Source organism: Heptranchias perlo, chromosome 11, assembly GCF_035084215.1.
Source record: "Heptranchias perlo isolate sHepPer1 chromosome 11, sHepPer1.hap1, whole genome shotgun sequence".
In the NCBI taxonomy this organism is placed as follows: domain Eukaryota; kingdom Metazoa; phylum Chordata; class Chondrichthyes; order Hexanchiformes; family Hexanchidae; genus Heptranchias; species Heptranchias perlo.
Window position 1 is genome coordinate 38,864,487 of NC_090335.1, and position 25,509 is coordinate 38,889,995.

Genomic DNA, 25,509 nt, shown 5'->3' on the forward strand with positions numbered 1-25,509 from the left:
CTTAATTCAAGTATTTGCAACAAAATACACGTGAGAATATTGTTCAGGGTGTTTGAGCCCTGTCGATGTGTGACGTCACGGTCGAACAGGTTGAATTACGTCACTCATTTTCTGACCCGCCGTCTCGCGCTTCACAACAAACGGTAAGTTTGGAATGAAACCTTCGCGCGCCTTTAAATGTTCAGATAAAACGGTCAGGAGCTCTTGGCAAAGAGTGCGACTTTTGTTGCTGTCGGTCCTCGCCTCCCCGCTAATCGCACAGTGCTGTTTGTTTCCCCCCCCCCTCTCTCTATGTACTGTGTGAGTTGGGAGGGGGCGGGGGGTAAAACGGGGTCGCCGACGCGTCTGTGAGTTAATCCGAACTGTCGCGGCGGGCGGGCGGTCGGTCTCACTAACAGAGTGAGTGATGAACCTTCCCCGGGGCGGAGGGAGAAGACACTGCTCCGCTACAATAATCTTAACAATATCAACACTCACTTCCAGCCTCTCCAGCAAATAAATTTAAACTAACGTCCGTATCTTCTCCCAATCCCCATACGTTTCTATTATTTTAGTTTTGTTATAGCCATGGGGTTTCATTATTCAAAAAGAAATAACGGAGCTGTTGAGTCACTTTTTTTTTTAAACAAAGAGAAATAATTAAGGGGGGTTAACTTTTGAGTTGTATTTTTCTACTTGGGGTTTTATTTGTACCTGTTTGGCTTTGTTCTGTCTGAGTATGATTGAGGCCTTTCTCCCCTCAGGCTGGAAGTGAGTAGGCCACTGGATTTTAGGCCGTTTTATTTTTTTTCTGTCACCTGCCGCTTCGAGGCGTCGACAGCCGTCGGGGAAAAGACAAAAATACAAAACACAAAATGCGTAGAAACTAAAACAGGCGACGGACGGCGTCAACCTAACTTGATGTGAGAAAATAAACTCGGAATTTCCGCGGCTGATTGACGTCGCGGGCGGCCAATGGCCTGCGCGTTGTGTGAGATTGACGTCGCGCGCGGTCAATGCACTGGCGGCTGGGATGATTGACAGGTGACAGAGCCAGTCGATTCTTCATGTGGAGTGATTGACAGGTCAGCGAGACAATAAAAGCTTCCGCGCGGCTGTCTGCCCCTGGCTAAAAGTGATTAATTTGACAGAGTTTGTGATTGACGGCAGTCTGAGTCAATCGGGGCGCGGTGTGTTACATAATAGAAATTTGGATGGACCTTAAGCCAATCAATCTGGTCAACAAACAGCAGTTGGGCTATTAGTAATGAGACTCCTGGTGCGACGCTGCACCAATCAGTGTAGTCTCGGGGCGGGATGTCTGGTTATCATGTTAGGTTGTCTTTTGTGTATACAGAAGATGGATACAGTATTCAAAGTGTCTACTTTGGAAATGTGTTTTATTTCTGGAAATATATCTCTGTACTTGGTCAAGTAAGGTATGTGACTTTTAAAAATAATAGTAGTAATGTCAAATAATTTAAAAACTTGTGTATTTTTTCCGCTTTGACTATCATGATCAAGTGAAATTTTAGATTAATTTGCGACTTTAGATGGTCGCTTCAGTGAATTATGGGGTTTTGAAGGCTGTAATAAATGGTATCTGTGTCGAGCACTGGCTTTTTCAATAGTGTCCTTAGGGAAAAGGTGATGAAGGTTTGGGTGGGTATTTTGGGGGGGCGGGGGCGAGGGACAAAAAAATATCCAGGTCGAAGTGGGAATTTTAAATTCCTTTGTTCGTTTGACATTCACAGTATTAGTAAAAAAAACAATTCGCTGTCTTTGGTCTGTCTGCTGGATAATCTTTGAGAGTAAAAAATGTTAACAGTTTAGTAAAAGTCTGGAAGTGCATTACCAGGCCCTAGCTGCAGAAGATGCAAGTAGTTTTTATCTGGAGACTGTTAGATTGATGATTCTGTAAAATAATTAATTTCATGGGGGGCGGGGGTATTTTTAAGCGTTATTTACTTCTGGGTATATCCTGGGAAATTCTAACTGTTTTATCAGTGCTAAATTGAGCCAGATATCATTTTTTACTAATTGTTTGTAATTTCACATGCAGAAAATAGTCTTTCTAATAATTCCGACTTGCCACCCCATCTTTATATTTGATTTGAAAGATATTGTTCTAGTCCATATCATTAATAAAATTACTTAATGTAAGCCATAGTAAACCAATATTGAAGCTTAATGTTGGCATATTTTGTAAATTGCTCATAATTAGATATATTAATGTAAAACAGAAAATAATAGAACATTTAAAAGAAATACCCAAATGAGAAACTATTTGTCTAATTTAGTTAAATAGGACAAATTACTACTAGTATTGAAATATTTTTGTCTACATTTGTTTTTTTAAAGAAAGTAATTAAAATAATGCCATATTTCATTACATCATATTAGAAATATTTTGATCGGTATCTACATGTAGCAACATATATACGAAAAAGTACACTATTCTGACTTTCTGGAAGAATTCTAGTTTGCTCACTATTTTGGTGTCTATCCACAGTACATATTTTAATAATCCAATGGGGTCATTAATTACAAACTTCGAGATGTTGTCTAACTATTTTGTATTCTTTTTAGTTTATAAGTTGTTTGAGACATTGCTGCTGTTATAGATACTGCACAGCATGTATTGATTGCAGTTTGGCCATAAGGAATGGAACAAATTCTAGGGAATCAGTGGCTTTACTCCTCTATAGATCCTGGGATTATAAATAAAACTCTGCGTTTATATTTGCTATATATAGTGAGGAAAAACACAACATGTGATGGCAGCATGGAGTCTTTGCTACAAAAATATGAGTATTCTCAATTTTTATGTAACAATATCCTTTTTAAAGACACTGCTGAAATAAAATTAACAGCAGTGCTGTAAAGAAAATATGGGAAAATATTGTGATATAGACTTTGTGTCTGAATGGTTTTGATTCTCGAATGGAGGTCCATTATAAATGAATACTGTCACTAAAAATGTTTTTTCAGCTTGGTTCAGGAAATCAGTAACTTTTTCAATTGCAGAAAAAAGTTTTTAATCCCGAATCTGTTACCATAATATACCAAGTTAGTGGAAAAGTTTAATATTATTTCACCCTATGGTTTCGCACCTCCCCGGCACAGTTTTGGACATGTAAGTTATTTCTGTACAATAGAGTATATTTAAGGTAGTGGGGCCTTGCAACAATATTCTGCACCTTCAAAAAGCAACTCATCCAATCATTTTTTAAAAATCATAGATTCCCATTTCTTCCCTCCCCCCTTTCCCTCTTCCTCTGCTTGGAAACATTTGTTTCCAGCTTAGAATGTGCTTTATGTCCTACAATGTATTATACACTTACATCCAAACTGAAGATACAATCTAACAAGAAAAGCTAAATACAAGAACTGGGATTTGTTGAAGTTTTTTATCTGTAGGAACATGCATCCACTACTTGCAAGACTGCAACTAGCTGCTCAGCATAATCTTTATTTTAATTAATGATATAATTGCTGATTTGACAATTTGAAAAACTTCTTAAAGTTAAAAACTAGTGACATAGCACTCCTGCTACTCCAACAAAATCACCATTTTAAATGTAGATGGGTTGAACAGACTTCAGTTGCATTTTGCTGTCTACCTGCAGCATGACTCCATTTTTGAGTGGTGGTAGATGTCATGTCTCACTGCAGCAGATGTTTAGACTAGTAGGACCTTCTTGGACCAATTTTTAAATTAAAAAAAACATAATTTAGATAGACAAGGATAGGTGTATAGTCAAAATAAAACCCCTCAATTAGCAGTTTTGGTAAAGGAACACATTTTCCCAATGTAGGGATTTTGGGTGCAAAATTTAAACTTCATTTCTTTAAAAACATTTTCCCAAAACAAAATTCGAATCTTTGTCGTTCCCATTCATTTTATTTAACAATTAAAAAGCTCTTGGGTTGACCTAAAATTTGACTTCCACTCTGCAGAAATTATTTCCCCTTTGTAGCTTTACTTGGAAAAGCAGTTATTTGCAGGAATAAATCTACATTGTTTCAGTATGAGAACTTCTGGGTTTGATATTAATTTGTTCCTCCATGTTTCAATCTACAAATGCTGATCTTCCAAACAGTATATGGACAGAGTTATTTGAACTGAAGTGATTTTAACATACCCTGTGACCTGCGTTTCCTGTGCTTAAGATTAAGGCACAAAAAGAGAAAAAGAATTGACACATTGTCTAATTAAATAGGCTCCAATTTATGTTTTGCTATTAGGGGTCCATATTAAATCATTTGCAACTCATAACATTTACTAATGGTTGACGTATGTTTGAATGGAAAATACTATGTTTGTGGACAGATGGTATTCACCATTGTTTGGCACCTTTGTTTTGCAGTTTGACAAGAATTGGAAAATTAGCCTATATACTATTTTTCTGCTTAAGTTTATCCTCCTCTAGACAGCTAGACTTTTTTTTAACAAAGTGGGGATATTGTGAACATTGCTGTAGATTTATTTGTGGAGCCTTCTGCAAAAGCCTGCCACCAACTTCTGATGGTGTTTATTGGCACATAATGTGAGCCAACTATCTTGTGTTGTTTTGGAAACATTCCGCTTCTTTAACTGTTTATTTCCTAGTACATGTGGGTAAAAAATGGTTGAAATGGAAAGGAAAAATAATATATTTTATTTCAGAGAACTGCTCTCAAGTAGTATCAAAGAACTTGTCACATACCTACGCAGGAACAACAAATGCACTACTGAGAGTTGCAAAGCAAACTTGATGTACTCAATCTTAATTTGCAGTTAGATAGATTGTAGCAACAAAGGCGACACCGTTACTCATAGTGCCCAGGCAATAACATATATGACCGGAATGGTCTGTATGCTAACCAACTATTTGCATATTGTTACTGCAAAAATAAAATGTTAATGAAGGCGGGGTGTACACATTCTTGTTAGATTATTTTATAAACCTATCTTTGCCACATGTTTACCAGATTGTGGCGCTTTCATTTTTTCATGGTATGTTTTATGATGTATGATATTCCCTACAGTACACACCTTGTTGTTAGTACACTCCAAATACTTGGCTCCAAAGGACTGTGTTGTAATGAGGGTGTAGTGTACTTTGCAGAATGTTTGATAACTGGTCTGTATGTACAAAGGCAGCAGTACAGATTTTAGCCTTTTACGTTTCCAGATTTTTAACTTGTCTTTCAAGGTTAGATGTTTAACTAGCTGATACAAAATTTATGACTTTAACTGCAGTCTGCTAGTCATGATGTAACTGAAAGCTGAGTTATTAAGAGTATTTGTATGTTTCCCTGATAAAGTATTTTAAATGCATTTTATTAACACTAGTCATAGAACATCTTCATAGATTCACAAAAACACAGTTTATTAATTTCCTCTGCTATTTTTATAGCCAAACTGCCTTTCACTGGAGGGTGGGCTGTTCTCTATTTTAAATCTAAGTGAAAGACAAAGAAAATAACGTGCTTATATGGCGCCTTTCACGACCTCAGGATGTCCTAAAGCATTTCATAGCCAAAGAAGTACTTTTGAAGTGTAGTCACTGTTGTAATGTAGGGAAACATGACAGCCAATTTACACAGAAGGTCCTACAAACAGCAATGAAAGAAATGACTCTTTTAGTGATAGTTGAGTTAAATATGTTTGAGAGGACACTTGGAGAACATCTTTGCTTTTTTTTTTCAAATAATTCCATGGGATTTTTTATGTGCACCTGAGAGGGCAGATCAACTCTCGCTTCAACATCTCAACTGAAAGCTGGCATCTCCAACAATGCAGTACTGAGGAAGTGCCAGTCTAGATTATGTACTCAAGACACTGGAGTGGGGCTTGAACCCACAACCTTCTGACTCTGAAGTGAGAGTGCATCTCCGTATAGGAGTATTTTACACTTCTGTGAATACAAGCCAGATACCTAGGTATGTATGGTAATTCCAGATCTAGAACATTACTTCAATAAAAGTTCTCCGTGGATGACATAATTATAACGTTAATTTAGCAACAATCAAAAAGGCACACCATCTTTACCAGTAGTGGTAGCTTAGGAGGAAAAGAGTAGTTCGAATCCATCTATGTCAGTGTTTGATCTATTACTGGCTGGAATGTGAGGGTGTGGGGAGCTTCCAGTGAATAGAGAATGCAACCGCAGAATGACCCAATACTTTTTTTTCTCTCTTTCGAGTGGTATACAGTCTTTAAACTGGTTATCACTCTTTGGAATCCAAAATGATATCTTCAGAGCTATTACTTGTTTCTAGTTTTGATTGCCTTAATAAGGTACAGTTCTTCCAATTACATATACTTTTCCTTGCCATAAGTAGCCCAGTCTTATAATCTGAGAATTAATAATTTATTGCAGTTCTCAGCTTTATCAACGATTGTGGATACAATTCCAAACTTAGTCCTTTTTATTTTTCTCTCTTCTGATTTCTGGAAGGTTTCTGGTGCATGTAAACAATCTTAAAAAATGAAGTGTGAAAAATTGAATTGCTTTTCACTTCTGAACTGGGAGGAAATGTGAATTGTATGTAAAAATGTCTTCTATCAGGCATTACATTTAAGAAAATGGTTAGTAGACTTCATTAGGATTTAATTATATAGTTGCAATGAAATCTGTTTTTGTCTTGCCGAGAAGAACAATCTTTCAGCATTTTCACACACTATTGAAGTTGAACAGGCTGATTGACTGATTGTCCTGGAGAAAGCATATGATTGTCAATATCCTCTAGTGATTGTATCTAATGTTGCAGCGAGTCTAGATGTACGTCCACATGATCAGGAGTAGGCCATTCAGCTGCTTGAGCCTGTTCCGCCATTCCATTACATCATGGCTGATTTGTTCTTAACTCCATCTACCCGCCTTGGTTCCGTAACCCTTAATACCCTTAACAAAAATTTATCAATCTCAGTTTTGAAAGTTTCAGTTGACCTGGCCTCATCAACTTTTGAGTTTTTTTTCCCTAACAACAGTTTTGGAAACTAAACAAAGGGAAAAATACAAACTATATTTGGTAACTACTAACTAACAATAATTGGAATGATTAGTAAAAACTTTGAACTTGAGATGTGTGACTGAACATGGGATGTGGTAGGGAGTAGAGAACGTTGTTCCAGCCTCGAGAACAAACGTTCTGTCACAAATTGCAGACTTTTATAATGTGGAGATACTATGTGGGCCAGCACTGCCCAATATTGAAAACACATCAAAAACGTCACTGGGCTATAGCCCATCATCTGGTTTCCCAGAACAGTTGATTAGCCTCTTTAAGTTCAATGTGAGGATAATTCATATGATTTGAACAATGAAAACCCTACAAAATATGTGGGATAAAAACAGAAAATGCTGGAAATACTCAGCAAGTCAGACAGCATCTGTGGAGAAAGAAACTGAGTTAGTGTTTCAGGTCAATGACCTTTCATCAGAATATGTAGTCTTACTTTCCAGGTGATGTGTTAATGAGTATTGTGCTAGTGCTTAAACATAGAGTACATTCTACTGAGTGAATAAAGGTGATGTGCCAATTAACAGGAGTTTCATTAACAGCTGGAACAGGGGAACTTCCTCCAGTTTAATTCTAAGAAAATTTGCTTTTATAGGGAAAAAGGAATTTTATTGTAACAGATTTCTGTGGCCACCAGCTATATGGAATTCTGGTCGTCGTTACATAATTGTATTACCTTCCCTTGTGGATTATTTACTGCATTTTTACCTGATATCTACACTGTGTAGCTTCCTAGAATATTTTTATCCTTCCGCCAGGATGACAGGTCAGTCGAAATAATGATTTTCTCCATGACTGCCTTCAGTGCTACTACATAAACAGTCTTCAAGTATGCTTTTGTGCCATCTGATTAGACCCTTGCTACTGCAGGGGAGGAGCGTTATGTTGAGTATACTGATCTGACAGTATAAAAATATTGAACTCTTGACATTTTTCAAAGATACATTTCTTTTATTTAATGGTTTAGTACCAAGTTTTGCCACAGGAGGCCCTCAGTCTCCTATGTAAATATTGGCACTCCCTATTGTGCTGGACAATTGGCACTTTACCATTTACTTTATAGGTCCCATGGAATACATTAATATTTTGTGCGACTCTGAGCCAAAAAACTGGACCTCATACCAGTGAAATTTTGAACCCCTCTTTGTCTTACGTTCTGTCTGAGATAGTGCACTCTGCTACCAGTAACGTAGTAGAGAACAGGCTATACTTTACCACAGAAAATATCTTGGCACGGAGGTTGATTCATACAGAATGGAGTGTGAAATCCAATATTTTATTACAAGGCTCACTGGTCCATTGTGTACTGTATCAGAATTGTGTATTTAAAGTAATATTGCATTTTTTAGAATAAAATTGTTGAATTTCAGTAGTGAAACATTTTATATTCCATTTTATATTGAGTTTGATATAGTTAAGTTCGAAATGAGGGTCTTAAATTTAAACAAAGCCAACAATGTAGGTATGAGGGGTGACTTGGCTAAGGTAGATTGGGAAATTAGATTAAAAGATATGGCAGTAGATAAGCAATGGTGAACATTTAAAGAAATAATTCAGAATTCTCAATGAATATACATTCCCTTAAGGAATAAAAACTCCCTGGGAAAAATGATCCAACTGTGGCTAACTAGAGAAGTTAAGGATAGCATTAGATTAGAGGAAGAGGCTTACAGTGTTGCTAAAAAGTGTAGTAAGCCTGAGGATTGGGAGGGTTTTAGAAATCAGCAAAGGATGATCAAGAAATTGATAGGGGGAGAAAATTGAATGAGAATAAATTAGCAAGAAATATAAAAACAGATTGTAAGAGCTTCTACAACTATGTAAAATGGAAGAGATTAGCGAAAGTAAACGTGGGTCCCTTAGGGGCAGAGGCAGTAGAAATTATAATGGGGAATAAGGAAATGGCAGAGATGTTTAACAAGTATTTCGTATCTGTCTTCACAGTAGAAGATCTAAAACATACCGGAAATAGTGGGGAACCTAGGGTCTAATGAGAGTGAGGAACTTAAACTAATTAAGATTAATAAAGAAAAAGAAATTAATGGGACTAAAAGCTGACAAATCACCTGGGCTTGATTGCCTACATCCTAGGGTTTTAAAAGAGGTGGCTGCAGAGATAGTGGATGCATTGGTTTTGATCTTCTAGAATTCCCTAGATTCTAGAACAGTCCCCGGAAGGTAGAAAATATGACCCTGCTATTCAAGAAAGGAGGGAGGGAGAGAGAAAACAGGGAACTATAGGCCAGTTAGCCTGACATCAGTAGTAGGGAAAATGCTAGAATCTATTATTGTAGTAACAGGACACTTAGAAAATCATAGCATGATTAGGCAGAGTCAACACGGTTTTATGAAATGGAAATCGTGTTTGACAAATTTATTAGAGTTCTTTGAGGAAGTAACGAGCAGGGTGCATAAAGGGGAACCAGTAGATGTAGTGTATTTGGATTTCCAAAAGGCATTTGATAAGGTGCCACATAAAAGGTTACTGCACAAGGTAAGAGCTCATGGTGTTGGGGGTAATATATTAGCATGGATAGAGGTTTGGCTAACTAACAGAAAACAGAGAGTCGGAATAAAGGGGTTATTTTCAGGATGGTAATCTGTAACTAATGGGGTGCTGCAGGGCTCAGTGCTGGGGCCTCAACTATTTACAATCTATATCAATGACTTGGATGAAGGAAGTGAGTGTACTGTGGCCAAATTTGCTGATGAGACAAAGATAGGTGGAAAAGTAAGTTGTGAAGAGGACACAAAGTGTCTGCAAAGAGATATAGATAGGTTAAGTGAGTGGGCAAAAATTTGGCAGATGGAGTATAATGTGGGAAAATGTGAAGTCATCTACTTTGGTAGGAAGAATAAAAAAGCAAAATATATAAATGAAGACAGACTACAGAATGCTGCGGTACAGAGGGATTTGGGTGTCTTCGTACATGAAACACAAAAGTTAACATACAGGTGCAGCAGGCATTTGGGAAGACAAATGGAATATTGGCCTTTATATCTAAGGGGATGGAGTATAAAAGCAGGGAAGTCTTGCTACAAATGTACAGGGTGCTGTTGAGACCACACCTATAGTACTGCGTACAGTTTTGGTCCCCTTATTTAAGGAAGGATATACTTGCATTGGAGATGGTTCACAGAAGGTTCACTAGGTTGATTCCGGGTATGGAAGGGTTTTCTTATGAGGAAAGATTGAGCAGGTTGGGCCTATACTCACTGGAGTTTAGAAGAATGAGAGGAGATCTTATTGAAACATATAAGATTCTGAGGGGACTCGATAGGGTAAATGCTGAGAGGATGTTTCCCTTCATAGGGGAATCTAGAACTAGAGGGCATAGTCTCAGAATAAGGGGTCGCTCATTTAAGATGGAGATGAGGAGAAATTTCTTTTCTGAGGGTTGTGAGCCTTTGGAATTCTTTGCTCCAAAGAGTGGTGGAGGCTGAGTCATTGAATATATTCAAGGCTGAGTTAGACAAATTTTTGTTCAACAAGGGAGTCAAAGGATATGGGGAACAGGCGGGAATGTGGAGTTGAGGCCAGAATCAGATCAGCCGTGATCTCATTGAATGGCGGAGCAGGCTCGAAGGGCCAAATGGCCTACTCCTGCTCCTATCTCATTAGAGCTCATGGGATTGGGGGTAATATATTAGCATGGTTAGAGGATTGGTTAACGGACAAAAACAGTGAGTAGGGATAAATGGGTCATTTTCAGGTTGGCAGGTTGTAACTAGCAGGGTGCTGCAAGGATCAGTGGTTGGGCCTCAGCTGTTTGCAATATATATCAATGACTTTAAATGATGGGACTGAGCGTAATTTATCCAAGTTTGCTGACGATACATAGCTAAGCTGTGAGGAGGCTGCAAAGAGATATAGACAAGTTAAGTGGGTGAGAAGGTGGCAGATGGAGTATAATGTGGGGAAATGTGAAATTATCCACTTTGGTAGGAAGAAAAGCAGCATTTTTTTAAAAAGGTGAGAGACTAAGAAATGTTGGTATTCAGAGGGATTTGGGTGTCCTTATACACTAATCACAAAAAGTTAACATGCAGGTACAGCAAGCAATTAGGAAGGCAAATAGTATGTTAGCCTTTATTGCAAGGGGGTTGGAGTATAAGAGTAAGGAGTTCTTGCTGCAATTGTATAGGGCTCTGGTGAGACCATACCTGGAGTACTGCATACAGTTTTGGTCTCCTTACGTAAGGAAAGATATACTTGCCTTAGAGGGGGTGCAACAAAGGTTCACTAGATGGATTCCTGGGATGAGAGGTTTGTCCTATGAGTAGAGATTGTGTAGAATGGGCCTATATTTTCTGAAGTTTAGAAGAATGAGAGGTGATCTCATTGAAAGGTATAAAATTCATAGAGGGCTTGACATGGTAGATGCTGAGAGGCTGTTTCCCTTGGCTGGAGAGTCTAGAACTAGAGGTCATAGTCTTAAGGTAAGGGGTCGGCCATTTAGGACCAAGATGAGGAAGAATATCTTCACTGAGGATTGTGAATCATTGGAATTCTCTACCCCAGAGAGCTGTAGATGCTCAGTTGTTGAGTATATTCAAGACTGAGATCGATGGATATTTGGAATCGAGGGAATAGGGTGGGAAAGTGGAGTTGAGGTAGAAGTTCAAACGTGATCTTATTGAATAGTGGAGTAGGCTCGAGGGGTACTGTTACTCTTATTTCTTATGTTCCCTCATAAGACATTGCTTCCAGATGAAAATGTACAAATTAGGAGGTGTATGTATAAGTAAGTAAACTTATATAAAATATATGCCATCATATCTCCTGTGGCATTGATTATGGGCAAGGGGTGTTATCAACAAAGCATTACAATGAAAAGTAGGAACTAAGTGTGACACTTGCAAGAAGTGCATGTTTTTTGCAAGACTTTGAATATACCAAATCTTCCTGAGCATTTCTGATAGTGGTTTGGAGTTTTTAATAAGAATGGGGTATTATGCCCAAGAATCTGGAATCATCGGGGAGGTTTCAGTGTCTGGGACCATTATAGGTGGTGCTGAGATGGGAAACACCGGGAGGTGCCTGCAGGGGTCTGTGAGCATGTGGGGTGGTACAGTGGTCAGGGAGCACTAGGATTGCAGTTGAGGAGTTTGAGAGGTGGGACGCTGAGAAGTGGAGACCTGGGGTCCATGGTGACTGGGTTGGGGATTTGGGAGCATGTTGGGGCGAATTCTTGTATGGGGGCACGGGGTGGTTTGGAGATGGTAATTTTGGGACAGGGTCTAGAGGCCTTGTTGGGGAGTGGGGCCCAGAAGAATTGGCTCAAACTGCCCTGGATCCCTTTTGGACCATCCTCACTGTGTTCCCACCTATTTGTCGTCTTCCCTGACTGCGGCCCCATTTGCTCTGTCAGGCCTTCCACCGCTTCTGTCCACATTATCAGTTGGTTAGGTGTCAGCCTTGACTCAGCGGTAGAACTCTTGCCTCTGAGTCAGAAGGTTGTGGGTTCAAGTTGCACTCCAATTGGTAACTCCCCAGCTGTTCGGTGGAAAAATATCCAGTTGAAGTCCAGACTTCTGAGATAGACGATGGCCTTGAATTAAAAACTTTAAGGAAGGCATTAAAGGATATAAAATACAATTCAATAGATAAATTAATCGTTATTGTGAAACATGTAATTTTTGTGAGTGTTTAAAATTTTATTTTGGACTTTAGAAATTTTAATTATTGAGGAAAGAAGATGGTTGTTGAATTTTTTTTCAAAAAGCATTTTGAGTAATTTGATCATTTTTATCAGTAGGTCCTCCTAAATGATCCTTCAGGATTGGTTTCATAAGTCATGAGCAGTTTCTCATTGGCAGTTTACTAACCGCTTACTTTGCTTTTGATTTTGTACATTTCCTACCTTTTCAGTTCTGATTGTTGATTTGGTGCTGTTTTACTTTGAGCCAAAGTGTGATGGTGAAATGTTGACCCCTTGTAAATGTTGTGAAATGTCAGTATTTTTCAGAGTGGCTGAAAAATGATCATGTAGAGATTAAGGTTAAAGTGTAGAGAAAATGCACACTTTACACTAAACTTTTAACTTATTACTAGTGGAACTCCCTTGGTGTTTTTTATTTGTTCTTGGGATCCAGGTGATGCTGGCAAGGTCGCATTTATTGCACTTCCCTAATTGCCCATAGAAGGTGGTTGTGTACCACCTTGAGCTGCAGCAATTATGATGCTGATGGTGTTCCCACAATGGTGTTAGGTAGGGAATTACAGAATATTGACCCAACAATAACAAAATAATGGTGATATATGTCCAAGACAGGATAGTGTGTGATTTGGAAGGGAATTTGGAGGCGATATTCCCACAATATTGCTGTTCTTGTCCTTCTTGAGGGGTGGGGAAGGAGGGAGAGATTTTCTGTTAAGATTAGCTTAGCAAGTTGTTGCAGAGCATACTGCAGATAGTACATACTGCAGCCACAGTGCCTTTGAAGGGGGGGGGGGGGGGGTGGGTGGGATCTAAAGTCCAGTGGCAGGGATGGCAATCGAGCAGATTGGTGTTGAATTTTCTGAGTGTTGCAAGTGTACCCATCTAGGCTAGTGGTAAGCATTACATTACATTTCTGACTTAAACCTTGTAGACAGTTGAGCGGCTTTGAATGGTCAGGAGGTAAGCCGCTCATTGCAGAGTACCCAGCTACTGCTCTGTTTTTGTAGCCATGTTGTTGATATGGCTGGTCCAATTAAGCTTCTGGTCAGTGGTGACTTGCAAGATAATGATGGTGAGGGGACTTAACGATGTTACCAATTAAAGATCATGGGGAGGCGGGTGGGCAGTTTCTTTATGTGGCATTTACATAGTGCAAATGTTACTTGTCGCTTGGCAGCTTTTAATCTCTCTCTTTGTGCTCTTCTAATTTTCCTTCACTCTCCTGGCTCTCTCTCACGCCATACACTCTTGCTCTAACTCTGCACTCTCTTTGTGCTACTGTTCACACTCTCTGCAGCCGGACACTCACTCTGCACTCGCTTTATGCCTCTCCTACGTGCATTCTTTCTCTTCTGCCTTCTCTGCATGCTTCCTCTGTTTGTGGGTTATTTCTCATTGCTCTTGCACACTCTCCATGTGCGCATATTCCGCTGCTCCCTCGAACAGGCTCTCTCTGCGCTTGTGTACTCCCTCTCTCCACATTCTGTGTAAGCTCAATTTCACTTCTGCATTCACTCTCTCTGTGCTCACACTCTTTTTACTCAGTCGTGCTCTCTTGCCCAAGCATTTCCAGCATCTTTCTCCTTTCACTCTTTCATGCTTTCTTTCACTCACCGTCTCTTGCATTCTCTACCTCTTACTTGCCTGATTGCTCTGCTGCTGCTTTCACCTTCTCGCTTGCCCTCTCTTGCACACCACTCTCTCGCCCCTTCTGCTCTTCCCGTGTGCCTGGGCTTAACAACTCCCTCACCCATGCGTTTTTTGCTGCTTCCTTGCTCCATACTCCCTTGCTCCTGTGCTGGCTCGCTCTCTGCTGATCTCTCCTGCATGTACACTCTCTGCTGCTGTTTCACACGTTCTCTTTCCCTCTCCCCCAGCGCACTTACACCCCTCCTGCTCCCTTTGCTGCATGTAAAGACAAGACTTTTTGGGCATGGACCCTTCCTGTTCAGCATAGTCAGGCAGCGTCTGTGAAAAGAATAGATAGGACATTCTGAGGAAGGGTCCATACCACAATATCCTGTCAGATCTCTCCACATGCTGCCTGACCTGCTCAGTGTTTCCAGCATCTGCAGTATTTTGCTTTTTGTTCCAATTTTTGACCGAATAACCTCATGTTAAGAAGTCTTCTACCATATTTTAAAATGTCATATTGTGCAACAAATGTTTTTTAGGCAATATTGATTCTGCAATGAAAAGAGTACAAAATAACACATGGTATCTGTTGGGTCAAGTGATTTGTGCAGCATTAACTCAGCATTAGGCTTCTGTTTTATCTTGGCAGCTGAGGAGTGGAAGAAATGAGAGACTGCAGTCAGGTAAAGAGGAGACCTGGTCAGTAAAAGGGAAAGACGTTACGATACAAAGCAGAGATCTAGTGAAAGGCTGGAATAGATTGCTTAGTCTTCCCTACCTTTATTCCAGGAAGCTGGCTTGTAGAAGACGACCGGGCAGGCAAAGAGAAACAAAAGTAGTATAAAAATAAAGGACAAGGTAGAAGAACAAAATAAAATGTGTGTGAAAAAGATAGAGACATAGAGGGAAAGAAAAGGTGCAGCCTAGTGGTTATTGTACTAAACTAGCACCCCAGAATTGGTGAGTTCAAAGTTGTAAAATTGAATTCAATCTGGTAATTTATGAAAGCTTCCAGGTTGTTGTAAAAACTCAACTGGTTCACTGATGTATTTGAGGGAAGAGAGCCTGCTACCCCAACCCAGTCTGGATGATGTGAGACTCCAATCTCACACTACATGGTTGGCTCATAATGCCCTCTGAAGTGGCCTTGCATTCACCAAAATGATACCAGGGTTAAATTATGAAGACATGTTGCATAAACTTGGCTGGTATTCCATTGAGTTTAGAAGATTGAGGTGTGATCTAATTGAGGTGATATTTAAAATGGTAAAGGCATTCGATAGGGTAGTTACAGAGGAACAAGAGGGTATAATCTTAAAATTAAAGCTAGGTTATTTAGTAGTGAAATCAGGCAGCGCTTTTTCTCACACAGCATAATGGAAATCTGGAGCTCTCCCAACAAAAGGGCTGTGGATGGGTCAATTTAAATTTCCAAGATTGAGATTGATTTTTTTTGTTAGGTAAGGGTATCAAGCGCTATGGAGCAAGGGCAGGGGAATGGAGTTGAGGTACAGTACAGCCACAATCTAACTGAATGGCGGAACAGGCTCGAGAGGCTGAATGGCCTACTCCTGTTCCTGTGCTACCAAGTTCAAAAAATAAAGAGAAAAGCAGAACTATCGGCAATGACCCAGGCATTATATTGGGGCAAGATTTGGGGAGCCTCAACCCAGTTGACCATGCCAAAATCTCCTCACTAACATCTAGGGACTGGTGCCAAAGTTGGAAGAACCACTCCACATACTAGTCAAGCAATAGCTTGTCAGTTGTACTTGCAGAATCATATCTATCAGCCAACTTACCAGACTCCTCCATCGCTATTCCTTTCTATTTCCTGTCTCACTGGCAAGATAGACCCACCAGAGGTGGCAGCACAGTGCTATGCAGTTGAGTGGGAGAAGCACTGGGAGTCCTCAACATTGGCTCTGGACTCCCATGAAGTCTTGTGGCTTCAGGTCAAACAATGTTGTGGAAACCTCCTGATCATCACTTACTTTCCCCTTCAATTAATTAACCAGTACTCCTCCAAGTTGAGCATCGCTTGGGAGGAGCTGCAAGGGTACAGGATGTACTCTGAGTGGAGTACTTCAATGACCACCAAGATTGGTTCATTAGTACCATTACCAACCGAGCTAGCCAGATCCTGAAGGATGTGGGTCAGACTGAGCCTGCATCAGGTGGTGAGGGAACCAAGATGAGGAAGTAACCTACTTTACCTCATTCTCCCCACCCTATCTGTTACAGACATGTTGGTTCACAATAGCATTGGTAAGAATGGCTAGTGCATAGTCCTTTTGAAGACAAAGTTTCATTTCCACAGTGAGAATATCCTCCAGTGTGTAATGTGGCACTATTGCTGTGCTCAGTGGGACAGATTTAGCAACCAAAAACTGAGCCATCCATGAGGCGCTGTTGGCCAAGATCAACAGCTGAATTTATACTGTCACAATTTGTAAAGTCATGGTCCAACACAACCCTCAATCTTTGATTACCATCAAGCCAGGAAATCAATCATAGTTTAATGGGGAGCATAGTAGGAATAGTGCCAGGCATACTTTAGAATGAGGTACTAATCTAGTGAAAGTACTACACCAAGCTACCTGATGCTAAGCACTGAAGGCAGCAGGTTATAGACAGGGTTAAGCGATCCCACAAATAAAGGATAGGGCTACAGTTTTGTTCCAACTACATCGAGTCAAGAGTGGTAGTGGACAACCAGCCAACTAACAGGAGGCGGAGGTTCCAAGAATATCCCAATCTTCAACCATGGTGAAGCCTAGCACGAGACCAGGCTGAAGTATCTGCGGATGTCTTCAGCCAAAAGTGCTGAGTGGACGATCCTACCCACCTCCTCGGACACCTACCCTCATTGGTGCCAATGTCCAATCCAATCCAGTTCACTCCACATAGCATTAAGAAGCAGCTGGGGGTGCTGTGGACACGGCAAAGGCTGTGGGCCCTGACAACATCTTGGTTCTCGTGCTGAAGTCCTGGACACCAGAGATAGGTGCTCCCCCAGCCAAGCTGTTCCAGTCCAGCTATGTGACTAGTATAAGTCCCATAATGTGGAAGATTGCCCAGGCATGTTCTACTCACAGAGAGCAGGATAAATCTAACCTAGCCAAATAATGCTGTATCAATAGTGTCATCAAGCAACACCTACTCACTAATAATATGATGAGGCACACAGTTTGGTTTCCACTAGAGCCACACGACTCTGCAGACCTCATCACAGCCTTAATCCAAATATGGACGCAGGAGCTGAATGCCAGAGGAGAGATGAGATTAACTGCCCTTGACATCAAGACAGCCTACAACCAAGTATGACAGCAAGTAGTCCAAGGAAAAGTGAAGTCAATGGACGATTAAAGAGAAAACCCTCCAGTAGTTGGAGTCTTAATTGACCACAAAGGAAGATGGTTGTAGTTGTTCGAGGCCAGTCATCACAGCTCCAGGACGTGGCTGCAGGAGTTCTTCAGGAAAGTGGCCTCTGTCCAACCATCTTCATCATTGAGCTTCCCGTTGTCATAAGGTCTGGAGTGGAGCACTTTGATGATGATTCCAGTGTTCAGCTCCATTCACTATACTTCCAATAATGAAGCAGCTCATGCCAGCTTACAGTAAAAAAAAACTGGACAACATCCAAACCTGGGCTGATAAGTTACAGGTAACGTTCATGCCGCGTATGTGCCAGATGATGAAAAAGCCCAGCTATCTTCCCACAATCTTCAATGGCAGAACCAGCAATGATCCCCCCCCCCCGCACTTCTTGGAGGGCACCATTGACCAGAAGCTGAGCTGGACCATTTGTATCAGGGAGAGGCTGTATACTTTGTGACGTATGGCTCACGTCCTGATCCTTCAAAGCCTCTTCACCATCTACAAGGCTCAGGATTCCAATGGAATATTTTCCACTAGCCTGGACAGCTGCAGCAACACTCGAAGCTCGACACCATCCAAGGCAGCGCAGCTTGCTTGATAAGCACTGCTGCTACTGGACTTGCTATCCACTCCCTCCATCACTGCTGCACTGTGTTGGCAGTATTTATGATCTATAGGAATGTACTGCAGCAACTCAGCAAGGTTCCCAGCAAACTTGACCACAAGAAGAATAAAAACAGGATTGTCATAGGAACACTATTACCTTCAAGTTTCCCACTAAGTCAGACACCATCCTGACTTGCGCATATATTGCCATTCCTCTGTTATCACTGGGTCAACATTATGGACTTCCCTACTTAACACCATGTGAGAGCTCCATTACCACAAGGATTGCAACAGTTTAAGGAGAAGGCTCACTACCCATTCTTGGAACAACTAGGGATGGGAAATAAATGTGGCTTTGGCAGCATTGTCCACGTCCTGAGGAGAAAAAGGAAATACTGTTGAATGACAAATAATTAACCCCAGCATCTGAACCTTCTACTACAAAATTACTCCATTTGTTCTAAATTGGTGCCGATATAATCCTTAACCACCTCGGGAGCAGTTACTTTTCAGTGGAGATTTGAATATCGGTATAAATGAAATGTAAACTCATAACCTGGATGTTCTTGCGCTGTTCCTTCTTCTCCCTGTTAATGGCTGACTCATTTCTCCTCTTCCCACTTGTCGGTTTGCTGTACAGTTCAGATGTTTCATTCAAGAAAATTCTTATACATTTTGTATACATGCTGCAGCGGAAATGCACTTATTGTGAGTATATGTGTGCAAACACGTGATGCTGCACAGCAGTGTAAATTGAGCAAGCCTGTTCTGTCTGCTGAAACAGATTAATTTACTAAACTCAAATTATGCCTACTGGATATCTGCGTAAGCCAGGTACTGAACAAGAGGGACAAGCTGAACCACCGAAGGAATGAGTCTGTGAAGCAATGAACCCATATCTGGAAAGTTTTCACTTGGATAACTGGATAATCTGGAATGAAAAGTAAAATAAAAAATCTGATGTGCATATGAGTATTTAATTATGTACAATTTTATAGTCCTGTTGCGGTTAGAATGTATAGCCTGATTTCAGATATTTGAATTTAAAGAATTTATCTGTGAGGAATACAATGGGTATTTAATGCCTATGATTTTACTTTTTAATAAGTGTTTCTATGATCACAATTAGGTATAGACTGTTGACATGTTTTGGATGGAACTGTGGGTAATATACCATTATCAGTTTAATAATGCCATACATTGGATTTTTACTTTTGCACTTGAGCTGGGATCTTGTTTCAGGAGAACGATATCTGTAGGCAGCTCTTCCTTTTTAGGCTGAGTCTGGAGCTGCTATCTGCAGTGCTGCTGGAATCACTATACAATGCACAGACTCTGAGTGCAATAGTGGGGACTGGACCCCCCTCCCCTCCCCTCATTTACTTTATTATACTGGCTCCCTTAATCTGATGGAGCATTTGTAGACCCACAATTTCAAGGATTTACAATTCTGTCAGCTTCCAGAACCTCAGCTCCTTTACAATCTGGAGTGCAGCATACAGAGGAAGAACCAATATTTACCTCCAGCTGACATAGAACTGGTGTCTGCTTCCAGCTGCGCTTGTCATGACCTCATAGCTTTTTGTACAGTTGCTGATAAACAAGTTATCATTACCTACACTCCATTTATCATTCGAAAAGCTATTTGACCAGAATTTCCTGGCAGGGGTTTGGGATAATTGGGTAGCTCTTACAAAGAGCTGGCACAAGCACGATGGACTGAATGGCCGCCTCCTGTGCTATGAAAATAACGGCAAGTTAAAGGCGCATGTTGTTATTAGTGTGCAAATAACCCATCGATATGTGGCGAGGACGAGATACCCAGTGAGTTGTGAATCGCCACAAATTGCTGGACGATTTGCGCCACTCTGCCACTAGCCTTGCGAAAACGGGAGCTCGCCGTCAACCTCCTTGCTACTGTGTCCTTCAGATATTTTGAATTATGGGTGGACTTTGTACATTCCAAAAATTTGTCGCACCAAAAAAGCAAAATTAAACCGTGTAACAGTTAAAATATGAACAGGTTTTAATATATACTAGCTGATCTATTATGGTGGTACTCATAATAAGTCATACGATACACTGTTTTATAAGGACCAGAATGTTATACTTTGTAATATTCTTCTGCTGAAGCTGTGTTCCTTTTAAAGCCACAAAGTTTAATTACTATTACTAATTATTATTAGGTAAATACTGGTGGAGGTCAGCGTTTTATTGGTCTTAAGGCTGCAGTTTACAGTCCTGACTTATTTTCTGTTTTCTTTCTTCTAAGTATTTTTGTTAAGGTCTCTGAGATTTTAGACATTCTGACTTTACTGTTGAATGATTGCTGTTACAAATTTCAGCTCTGCTTTAGATATCCTCTCTTGCTCAGCAGCTCTATTCACTCTTGTAAGTGGTCCTTGTGTTTTATGTTCAGGAGTGTGTCTGTATTATCCAATATCTAGTGATACAACACATATCCAGGATACATATCAATAGGACCCATTGTGATCTGAACTAGGTATTGTGGCTTTCACTTGTGCTTTCATGTGCATTTCCTCAATCTTTCAGTAGACTTACCGACCTCGTCTTACTAAAATGTTTTCCATTGAATTGTTAAGTTGTTTTATTTTACAGACGGCAAGTTTATAGATTGACCGACAGATATATTGAAAACTTTCACATAACTTCAAACTCCTCCTCAATAATAAGAAAAAATAATAAACCACGCAGTCCTGTCCCTGTTAGTCCACTGAAAGATGCATGTTTCTAGTACGTCTTAACCTTGAAACAGACCTAGGTAGCTTGGTCAGCCCTTGTCTTATAATAAATTGCCTAGGCCTTTGTTGCCTTTTTCACAGCAGATAATTCTGACTGATAATACTACCCCATTCAGTGATGTGCCAGTAGGCCTGTCAATAAAACTGGCTACCTCCCTGCCACCAAGCATGGAATCTTGGCAAACCTCCAGTTTTGGGCTCGAATGAAATAGTCATACCAGTGATAATAGTTGTAGATGTTTGTAGGAAGCCCAAAACAGGGTGACAGATTAACTATTGTCCCTGGTCACGTGAACACATCTTCAGTACCTGGCATATTAACATTTAGACTCATCTTTGTCTCAGCAACTGCGGCATGTTGTAGTAAAGAGAATTTTAAACCTGTGTGAACCCGCTTAAAAATAACCTCCAATTCCTTTCTGTGGAAAAATGGTCAAAAAATCTTGAAGTGACAATTGCCTTTGTACCTTTTATACCCTTTTGTGGGAGGGTCTCACGTATTTGAGTGGACACTCGAAGTGTGACTGATAGGAAGTACATGTTAGATGTTTAATTTCATTTTTATAATACAGGTGGATCAACTCCTGATGCATTGGCATAAGTTGCATAATATATTGTTTTATAAGTGCAGGAATTGCATAACACATAATGAACAATGTATTCAGCTACGGTAGAGCTGTGTCTTGTTAAGGCAGCAAAGTTCAGTTGTTAAGAAAACATAAATTCAAGTCACCAGACTTTAATAGTTTAGTCAGGAAATTTAGCAAATTGTTTAGTTTTGGTTCTGGGTCAGAAGCACACCGCATTAAATAATTGGCTGTAATTCATTATCTTTAAGATCATTTTGCATCTGTGACACCTGGAGGGTGCACGTTGTCGTGCTGGTTTTAATATATCATTAGTTGAACTTCTGTGGTAGTGTTCACAAAGTCGGAGGACACTGTTTTATAAGGAAGTGGATCTTCTGTGCTGCCAGTTTTTTTTAGGAGGGGATTGTTAGGTTTGTAAGGATTTGAAGGATGTGGGAACAGTTAAGGGAGCTAGTAAAATGAGCATTTGTTTGGGTGGGGGGGAGAAAGTGAGTAGTTTAGGGAGAATATAGTGAGAATTTGGGGATAGTGGGTATTTGACATGGAAAAGAAGTAGTGAGAGGACAGTGAGAAATTGAGGGGATGAGAGTGCGCTGGGATAAAAGGTATTTAGAGATGCGGTACTGTGCATTTGGGGTGAGGATGTGGTGTAGTGACAGTGCCATCTGATGGCTAGAGTAGGAGAACTCCCCAATAACTAATTTGGGGAAGTTAGTGAGTAGTTGAGAGTAGGTTTTGGGGCAATAAGTGGGCAGGTGGAGTGCTTGAGGGTGGGTACCCAGGGACAAAGACACTTGAGGACAATTGATACTTGGGAAAGTGAATAATTCTGAGATGGCCAGTGGGCACAGAGGTGGGAGCAGAACATTTTTACACTAGAACCTAACTCTTAACAAACGCAGGTGATGGTAATCAAAACTTTTGTATTTATTTGAGAAACTTTCAAATTCAATTCATTTTTTTGAGTGCAGGAGAATAAAACTATTTGAGAATAGGACTCTGTTTTGCTTGCTCTCCCTCTCTCTCTCACTCTCTGAACTATGCACTAACATTAAACCTACAAAACTTTACCTGAGAAATTAATTCTGCACAAATTTTCAATTCATCTGGAATCCTCAAGGAAACTCAGGGTCTATCCTCTCGTGGTGTAAAAGACTATCAGTTGTAAGACAGCTTGCCACTCTCACTGACAGAATCCTATTGATGCATAGCACAAGCTCAGACTGATTGCATTATCTCTATGAAGCTAACGGAATGACAGTTGAGAATCAAAATATTAACTTCAGGCCCAAGCTTTTGAGAGAGGCTGAGGCCTTAATATTAAAAATTTAAGCTACTCAAACATATACATTAAAAAACCTTTTATAGGTTAGTTTGTTCATGTTATCTGTGAAATATGCTTTTATTCTATTAGCATGGGGTAAAAATAAAGATTGTATCAGGCTCGGGGAAAAAAAACTTTACAACTTTCTCAAAGATTTCTGCAAGCGTTGAATTTGATATTTTATGAATGGTTTCTGGCAGTGTATCTCTTTCTGTCTTTTTTTGCCTCATGTTTTCACCTCTCACTCGCAAGCACTCTCTCACTTAGTACAATTTGTGAAGTTTATGAAATGCTTATAACTCAAAACCAACTAAAGCTGCAACAATTAGTTTAAAAGAAGAGGCTATTAGATTAAAATAAGAGGCTTTTAATGTTGTGAAGAATAGTAGTAAGCCTGAGGATTGGGAGAGTTTTAGAAACCAGCAAAAGATAACCAAAAAATTGATAGAAGGAGAAAGTAGAATATGAGAGTAAGCTAGCAAGAAATATAAAAACAGATTGTAAGAGCTTCTACAAGTATGTAAAAAGGAAGAGAGTAGCAAAAGTAAACATTGGTCCCTTAGAGGCTGAGACAGAAGAAATTATAGTGGGGAATAAGGAAATGGCAAAGATGTTAAACAAATATTTTATATCTGTCTTCACTGTAGAAGACACAAAAAGCATACCAAAAATAGTGGGGAACCAAGGGGCTAATGAGAGTGAGGAATTTAAAGTAATTAATATCAGTAGAGGAAAAAGTACTAGAGAAACTAATGGGACTAAAAGCCGGCAAATTCCCTGGACCTGATGGCCTACATCCTAGGGTTCTAAAAGAGGTGGGTGCAGAGACAGTGGATGCATTGGTTGTCATATTCCAGAATTCCCTGGATTCTAGAACGGTCCCAGTGGATTGGAAGGTAGCAAATGTAACACAGCTATTCAAGAAAGGAGGGAGAGAGAAAACAGGGAACTACAGGCCAGTTAGCCTGATATTAGTCGTTGGGAAAAAGCTGGAATCCATTATTAAAGAAGTGGTAACAGGGCACTTAGAAAACCATAATATGATTAGGCAGAGTCAACATGGTTTTATGAAAGGGAAACCGTGTTTGACAAATTTATTAATTTTTTGAGGATGTGACTATGAGGGTAGATAAAAGGGAACTAGTGGATGTAGTATGTTTGGATTTCCAAAAGGCATTCGATAAGGTGCCACACAAAAGGTAGTTACGCAAGATAAGGGCTCATGGGGTTGGAGTAATATATTAGCATGGATAGAGGATTGGTTAATGGACAGAAAATAGAGAGGAGGGATAAAGGGTCTTTTTCAGGTTGGCAGGCTGTAACTAATGGGGTGCTGCAAGAATCAGTGCTTGGGCCTCAGCTATTTACAATCTATATTAATGACTTGGATGAAGGGATCAAGTGTAGTGTATCCAAGTTTGTTGACGATACAAAGCTAGGTGGGAAAGTAAGCTGTGAGGAGGTAACAGTGTCTGCAAAGGGATATAGACAGGTTAAGTGAGTGGGTAATAAGGTGGCAGATGGAATATAATGTGAGGTTATTCACTTTGGTAGGAAGAATAGAAAAACAGAATATTTTTTAAATGGTGAAGCTATTAAATGTTGGTGTTCAGAGAGATTTGGGTGTCCTCGTACAAGAAACACAAAGTTAGCATGCAGGTATATCGTGCATTTAGGAAGGCAAATGGTATGTTGGCCTTTATTGCAAGGGGGTTGGAGTACAAGAGTAAGGAAGTCCTGCTATAATTGTACAGGGCTTTGGTGAGACCGCACCTGGAGTACTGCATACAGTTTTGGTCTCCTTATCTAAGGAAGGATATACTTGCCTTAGAGGCGGTGCAATGACGGTTCACTGGATTAATTCTTAATTCATGGGATGAGAGGGTTGTCCTATGATAGAATAAGTAGAATGGCCTATTACTCTCCAGTTTAGATGAATGAGAGGTGATCTCATTGAAACATATAAGATTCTGAGGGGGCTTGACAGGATAGATGCTGAAAGGTTGTTTCCCCTGGCTGGAGCATCTAGAACAAGGGGTCAGCCATTTAAGACTGAGATGAGGAGGAATTTCTTCACTCGGAGGGTTATAAACCTTTGGTATTCTCTATTCCAGAGGACTGTGGATGCTCAGTCGTTGAGTATATTCAAGACTGAGATAGATAGATTTTTGGACCCTCGGGGAATCAAGGGACAAGGGGATTGGGTGGGAAAGTGGGTTGCGGTTGAAGATCAGCCATTATCTTCTTGAATGGTGGAGCAGGTTCGAGGGGCCGTATGGTCTACTCCTGCTCCTATTTCTTATGTTCTTACAAGTATGTAATTCATTCTGTTATTTTTCTCTTTTGCACTCACTCATTCACGTGTGTGCAGCATATATACACACACTATTTTATAAAACACATTAAATTTTACCTGAATAAAGTTTTTGAAATTTGTCCTTTTTAGCTATTTTTATTAATAATTTTGAAAAACAACCAAACAGATTTGTTTGTGACTGAGAGAGAAGCAGTTTGTCTTTTGGTTAGCTAAATGCTACCGATGCATCTTGGAAAATTAC

General features: G+C 40.0%; 1 long non-coding RNA gene across 1 annotated transcript in view; it reads left to right on the forward strand.

Annotated features, from left to right (window-relative positions):
* Nucleotides 1-1,248: 1,248 nt before the first annotated feature.
* The window catches only part of LOC137326936 (uncharacterized), a 164,079-nt gene continuing 139,818 nt past the window's right edge, over nt 1,249-25,509 (forward strand). Inside the window, exon 1 of the long non-coding RNA XR_010964303.1 lies at nt 1,249-1,418. This is a non-coding gene — a long non-coding RNA (uncharacterized lncRNA). The remainder of the gene's footprint in view (nt 1,419-25,509) is intronic.